Source organism: Azolla caroliniana, unplaced genomic scaffold (genome assembly GCF_043228905.1).
Source record: "Azolla caroliniana isolate FFs.n. ecotype wild unplaced genomic scaffold, voAzoCaro1.0.p SCAF_12, whole genome shotgun sequence".
Lineage (NCBI taxonomy): Eukaryota > Viridiplantae > Streptophyta > Polypodiopsida > Salviniales > Salviniaceae > Azolla > Azolla caroliniana.
Window position 1 is genome coordinate 7,404,102 of NW_028230447.1, and position 7,583 is coordinate 7,411,684.

Genomic DNA, 7,583 nt, shown 5'->3' on the forward strand with positions numbered 1-7,583 from the left:
TTCCAATCGAGAGTGCACATTGTGGTTATGAGAGAAATTCGTGCAAGGATAGGGCTCGATTGAAGATGTGTGGAAAGCATGGTTGAATGTAATAAAAGGCAAAGCATTGTATCAAAGTGTGATACTCAGACTCTCAAACTTGTTTAGGGCAAATTATGTATAGTTGACCACTCTCATCACTTGTGCCCCAATGCCCTGTCTCACATCGCAATGCATGTGAGCTAAGTCGCATGGAAGCAATGGTTCGAATGGCAGATAACGGTATGGGCTCTAACATGTATCGATGTGTACAGTTTCCCCGTTCTGCAAAGAATATGGTTTTGTAGTTAGGTGCAACATGTGTAGTATAATGTGTGAAGCGTGAGCCTCCACATTTGTCCCATGTCATGATTCATTGGCGTTGCAAAAAGCCCTCATTTATAGAGGAATCTAGTGATGCATCATGAAGCAAGTGTCTCGCATCCCATCTACCAAACCAATTTTCTATATCTTGCATCCAACCGGAACACAAAATTTTGCTTTTATGCGTCTTTTGGATCTTTTGGCTTGCTTCCCATGCAATTCTAGGAAGTCGATATGAGGGCCTTTTTTGAACCTTAAGCATGTATTCAACAACCCTTTCCGTGGCCATGATCTCAATGGGAAGCGATCCTGTCTCAAGGAGGAGGGTGTAGGGCGTTTGTTTGTTAACTTGTAAAAACTTTGTAAGAAAATATTTTTGGACATTTTCAAAATCTTTCCACATAGATTTAGGGATGCTACCGCCCCATACTCCCACCCCATAGAGAAGAACCGGTGTCACCAAAGTGTCGAAAAGATATTTCTTGAGGACCCAACACTTAATATCTCCAAGATTGCATGTGTTCTCAAATGCATAGTATGATCACTTACCCGTCTCTAAGATGCGTGTAGCACATTCATTCCATCTATGATTTGAAGGAACTTCAAGGCCAAGATATTTGAAGCTTTCCACACATTCAAGTGGCTCATTGTTGTACATAATGCATGGTTTATCTCTTTTTTGGCTCTTCACAAGCATAATCTTTGTTTTAGAGCTATTGACATTTAATTTAGTATGCATGCAAATTTTTTCCAATGCCTTCATAAGCTTTTGTGCATCTCCTAAAGTATTTGCAAAAAGCACTACATCATCTGCATATAGCAAAAGCATAATCACAAAATTCCCAATGGCAACTTCTTCAACACATTCTTCCTTTGCAAACTTGGTAACCATAATGGTGAATGGGTCGTTGTCTTCATATTCAATTGCTCCGTACGTAGTCGTAGGTGAATGTCTTTCCCACCTGCAACTTGCCTTCACCTTCAGACTTTGCAAGAATAAGAAGCAAGTCCCCTTCTTCCTCACTATAGATCAATGTCCACTCCACATCGGGGTAGCTCTTCAGGCGAGGCTCCCCACTCTTTTTGCCTAAAGTCTTCGACATGTTACTAATAAAAGACTTTGAAGTGTCGTCACCTCTTGACTCGATAAATGCTTTGTGAGAATAAACTTTCATCATGGTGTCTATATTGTTGACTTACTGGCATCACTCAGAGTCCAATATATATTGTCGACTTATTGGCATAGATTGAGTTGATAGAAATACATGCATTGCTTCCACTATCATGAAAAATCCATCACTACGTGTGGATTGTGAGGTGGAACCGTGGGGGTCCTAGACCGGAAGGATTCAAAGTTTGCACTAGCTTTAGCGAGAAAGGATTTAAGATAGATCGAGAGAGATTGATATGGAGAGAAACAAATTGAGATTAAACCCTTAATTTAGATTTGAGAGACAAGATACATCACCATTAGGATAACTTGTTTATTATTATTATTATTAATTTCTTCATTACCCCCATCTTGCTTGACCTCCATTCTTTTATAGACCCCCCCATGCATATGATGCATGGGAGGGTGCAAGACATGCATGCATCGCATGAAATGCATGCGATGCATGTTTGCCATGTCACTCATCCAAGCTCTATGTATGAGATTTTACATATAAAAAGTACAATGATAAAAATATAACTTTAAAGTCATTACTTACCTTAGTGGTAAATCATGTGGCTCTTATGTAGGAGGTGCAAGGTTCAAATTCTTATTTACACCCCTGTAAACACAAAATTTTACAAGGCTTTAGTCTTGTTTTAACAAATGTTTAACTGCATATCACATCTTCAGTTGACCTCCAATGAACTAATGGAACCATTAGACAATTTTGTTCGTTTCACATCGAAAAATCTTCAAGACACCGTGCGTCGCTATCAACCTATTCAACCGACCTGACCAGTTCGTTTGTCTGATCCCAACCGGTTCGATCCACATTCCGTCTAGTTCCGTCGTCGTCCGTCCGTTCCGGTTCTGGTTCTCCAAAACCATTTTGAACAACTTGGCCACATCCATTCGTCCCAGTTATATAACCTATCCTTTTTGTGCTCCTAACACATAGATAAAATATAAAGGGGTATGTAGGATATCTACTTATATAATCTTGAATCCTGATGGTGTCCTATCTATGTGGGATATCTCACAGTTTTGTTTTCCTCTTCTTCTTCTCAAACTTCACACTCACATAACTTGACACTAAGTTGTTTGTTTCACATGTAGTAAAATGCATTCAGAAGCTCTTGAAGACATCCATCTTTTCGTACCAAGATATTAAAATAATATAAAATAATATCTTCACTATTATTGTTTCATATTGTGTGTGAAGAACCACACTCAATTTTGTACATTGCATGCAATTTTCACACCGTTGCCGAAAATCTTTACAACACCGCAAACAAGAGAAATAAAAATGGTGCAAGTGGACATCCTTGACAGACTGCCCAAGTAATGTTAAACCGAGGTCCTACTCCTCCTACCAACAACACCTGACTATGTGCATTCCTATAATGACAAGATTTAACACCCTTAATCCATGCCGTGTTAAAGCCTAGGCGATGCATAGTACCTTCCAAAAACTTCCGGTCAACCCTATCATATGCTTTCTCAAAATCCAACAACAACACTGCTAAGTTTTGCTTGTTTTTCACTTCTACTGCAGTGGCCTCCCAAAATGTTAAAACATTATCCATAATGCTCATTTCCCTCATAAAACCAGTTTGTGATACATGAATTATCTTTGGTAGCACCTCTTGTAATCGAAGACTAAGCATCTTACCAAATATCTTATAACTAGTATTCAAGAGGGTGATCGGCCTCCACTTACGAATATCTTCCGAAACCCCCTCGGCTTTAGTTATAAGATAAATAATCCCCTTCGATAACAACATGGGATCTCTCCACTTTCAAACATATGTTGGTAAGCATCTGTTAAGTCTTCCTTCAATATCCCCCAATATTTCTTATAGAATTTAGGTGTAAGACTATCCACTTCAGGGCAACTATTATCTGATAATGAGTGTAGCGCATGTTCCAACTCCAGCTTTATAATAGGTGACATCCATGAATCTTGCATTGCTCGAGTAACCTTGGGCTAAATTTCTGCCCATACCTTCATTCTATTTTGTTTGATATCCTCAGAAATAGGCTCTTTTGATTGAAGCCCAATGTAAAACTTTGTGGCAATTTCCCGCACGACATTTGGTTCCATTTCAAGTTCACCATTTTCATTCCGCATACAACAGGTTATATTAGACACTCTCTTGGGGTCTTTAATATTAAAAAATTGGCTAGTACATCTATCCCCAATTTTTGTCCATCTTGAGGCAAAGTTGTGGTAATAAAATTGACTACGATAGTCTTCCATATGTTGAACCTATTTTCGGGCTTCTTCAAGATGCAAAGCTACCCATGTTCACTCTGGTCGGCCTTGTTGCAATCTTTGCAAAGATATTAACGTTGCTCGCATCCTGCTTTCCTTCTCATGATATTCCATATATTCAGATTTTGATTTCAACTCAAAATATTGTGATAGCCCCATCAAAGCATAAGCCACCTTGGTTGAAATGGAAACATCCATATTATCTTTCCTTCGCCAAATATCTCTCACTTGAATATACCATCGATCGTCCAACATTACTTTTTCAGGTATCCTAAATCGTATGGACACCATTTTCGATTGACCAAAGGTTCTGAATATAACAGGAGCATGATCGGAGAAAATGGTCCCTGGCATAATCTTGATATTCCTCCACATAAAACCTATCCAACCTTGAGACATTGGTTCCTTCAATTCTCATATCAGAACGTGAGAAATGCAAGGATTCCTGAGATCTATACACGTTAGGCATATGCCATAAATCCAAATACTTAATTTCAAACACATTCGTTCCCAGACTGCTAGTTCCTCCCCATGAATTGTTTCCACACTCCCTCCTTTTCTATCAATCGGGTCCTCAATCATGTTAAAATCCCCCGCAACACACCAAAGAGGCACGTCTGGTAATGCAAATTTCGTAAGTTCTCACGGAAAGTGTTTTCTGGCCAATACCCGATTTGGCGCATAAATATTCAAGTAACCCCAAGTTGTGTGCATATCCTACATCACAATATATTGTGCTCTTCCTAGCACCATGATCTCTTTACATATAATACTTGACTTCCAATGATGTGTTATTGCCATACACACCCTGCCTTGTGTACGACTAGTGCCAATAGCTGGGGACCAAAACATCTCCCAACTACCAGGTAGTATAGTGCCATGGTTCCGTATTCATTGCTAATTCAAATGATGTTCTTGAAACATCATAATATCCCACGGTCCATTCGTAAGACACTTCTGTAATTCTTGTCTTAACCTGCCTCTATATCTTCGGTACAAGGGGCCTCCCAAGCCCTGAACATTCAAAGTGAGGATCCTCATTAACAATTGGTAGAGGCCGAACCGGACCCGAGCCTAAGAGTCTCAAAGGATGGCTCCATGGAGCTTACCCCAATTGAGGGCTTTGTACATACCTGGCAAAATGCAAAACTTGTCATCTCATGGCCAACATAACATCAGGGTGATTCCATACATTTTTCTCATAGCCACATAATGGAAAGGAATAACCTACGAATGGGTTTTCCAAATGCTTCTGTCGAAATAGAACATGTACCCTTATTGCAGTGGGCTCATGAACATTCTTAACACCCAAATGTTTTGTAAAATCATGTCCAAAGGGGGCTGCATAGTCATGTATCGAAAAATCACCAGTTCATGTATCCTCCTTCAACATCCCACAAGTTCTTATAGTGACCGTATTATCTAGTTTTCTTGAATGTAACATTCTTTTCGACGCCAATGTTCTAGTTACACACGGTCCATCATTTGGTTGGATGGTACCAATACCCTTTTCCCTTATCTCACTAGTGGATGTTGTTTGTTCTTGCATATAAGCTTCTATGTCCAAGGCATTGTACACATCAGGGGTGAGGCATATGTCTTGAGTAGGCACCGTACATGACTTGCATCCATGATTAGCCTTTACACTCATCCATTGATCTTCTCTTGTTTCCCCTTGTGCCCTTACACCCATATAATCTGAGGCTAACCTGTCCTGGAAATTATCTACGTCATGCCCATCTTGTTTACAATGCTCGCAATGACGTTCCCCCCCCCCCCCCCAAATTATCATTTCTCTTTGGAGAATTCTTGGCTAAGTGTCCCATTTCCCCCAAATTATCATTTCTCTTTAGAAAATTCTTGGCTAAGTGTCCCATTTGCCGACAATAAAAAAATTGTCCTGGGAGTTTGGCAAACTCCATCTTCTATTTGATAAAATCTCCTTCTACATTTGGTAGCATTATCTTTGTCGGTAAGTTCGAGTGATTCTACCAAGATTCGAGTCGATGGGAATCCTGACATTTTAGTTATTCGTGCCACCATACTTTCTTGGACCTTCACTACTATTCTGATTCTCAAAGCTATCGCTCCAAGCATCGGCAAATATTCCTTACGCAATCTCGGGAAAACAATCGTGAGCGGAAATATCCGATCGCCTTGCCGTATTGTATTGCCTCCACATGATTAAAACCTTGTTTCCAAGGCATCACAAATGCATGGGCACCTCTTACATCAAGCGGACTATGCTCCAACATCATGCCCACCAATTCAATGGTATCCAATTCCACATGATAAAAACCTCTTCCCATAACTTGGACATCCCTTATCCTACCAATTAATCCATGCATAGATGCTTGTAAAATATCTTTGCACTCACCTCTATTCAGCCGAGCTCCCACCACTCTACAAATCACAGAGAGTTGGGTTAGACATTGAACCTCCGACCTGAAATCAACTTTCTCTTCGGGCGAGAATACAATTGGCAAAGGTCGCTCCTTGGAATCTACTAGCATGGATGCTTCTTTAGAGTTCCCCTGTTGTGTCATTGAGGTAGTTCTTTGTTGTGTGCTCTCTCTTCCATGTTCCTCCATCTCGTTTTCAATATTCAACTTGTCCACTCAAATATTATATTAAGTGACATTTGAGAGACTTAAACCCATAATCTTGTATACCAATTACGAAGTACAAACCATTTAAGGATAAATGATTTATTATACTTGTATTTTCATCATTATGCTTATGGACTATATATTTTCATACATGGGAGCTCACATGAGCAAGATGGTTATCATGCATCACATGTAATGCATATGCGCCAAATGGTGATCATGCATTGCTTGCATGTCATGCACCCTCACATCATCATATGCATGAGAGCACATATAAAGAGAGGGAAGCAATCAAGGGAAGGAGGCAAGTTAGAAAATCAAGGATTCAAGGAAGAGATAAGTTTAGATAATTAATTAAAAAAACAAGTTAACTCAATTGGGAAGTATCTTGTTTCTCGAAATTGAAGTCAAGGGGTTTAAGCAAGAGTTTGGTAGAGAAACGTTTCATATTTGCGATTGAGCATTGTAAAGTTGGTAAAATCTTGTATTTTCAATATAAAGAATATTCTTATCGTATACTCTTGTACTCTTGCTTCTTAAATCATACATTGCCTCTATCTCTTGTTCTTGTTCGTCTCTCTCTCGGACATTATTTTTATCTTTTATTCGTCGTAGTCTTAATCTTTGTGACATCATCATGCAATCCTTATTTAAAATGTTTCTCAAAATCCCCTTAACCTTAGTCCTTGTGACTTTGCCACACGAACCACAACTATCCTGACAACGGTGCATGCCTCGATAAAGGACCTACACATCCTTGCTATGAGGACGTTTTGAGGTGTTAGATAAAAAAGGTTGGTTATGAAGTGGCTCATGAGCTTATCATCTAACATTTTATCGCTCTTGTTGCATCGATGAGGCTCTTGGTGTGACGTATGTAGTTGTGGACTGCCTCCCTAACTTCTCGTTTAAGTGAGAAATGTTGGTCAATCAGGTTCTACTTGTTCTCATGCCATGCGAAATTTGTCAAAAAGTCTTCGATGACAAAGTCAAAATCTATCACTATGTCTTCGACGAGGGTCCGGAACCATATATCGGCTTGATCATCGAGTGTGAGGCCAAAAGCGGCAACCTTTGTGGCTTCTATGATTGGTTCATAAACTCGACTTATTTTCTTTAATTGTTCCAGATGATCATATGCATCTCCGAATCCAAGGAAACGGGGAACTAACTTTGAGATCCCCACACTTTTCTCGTTATTGTT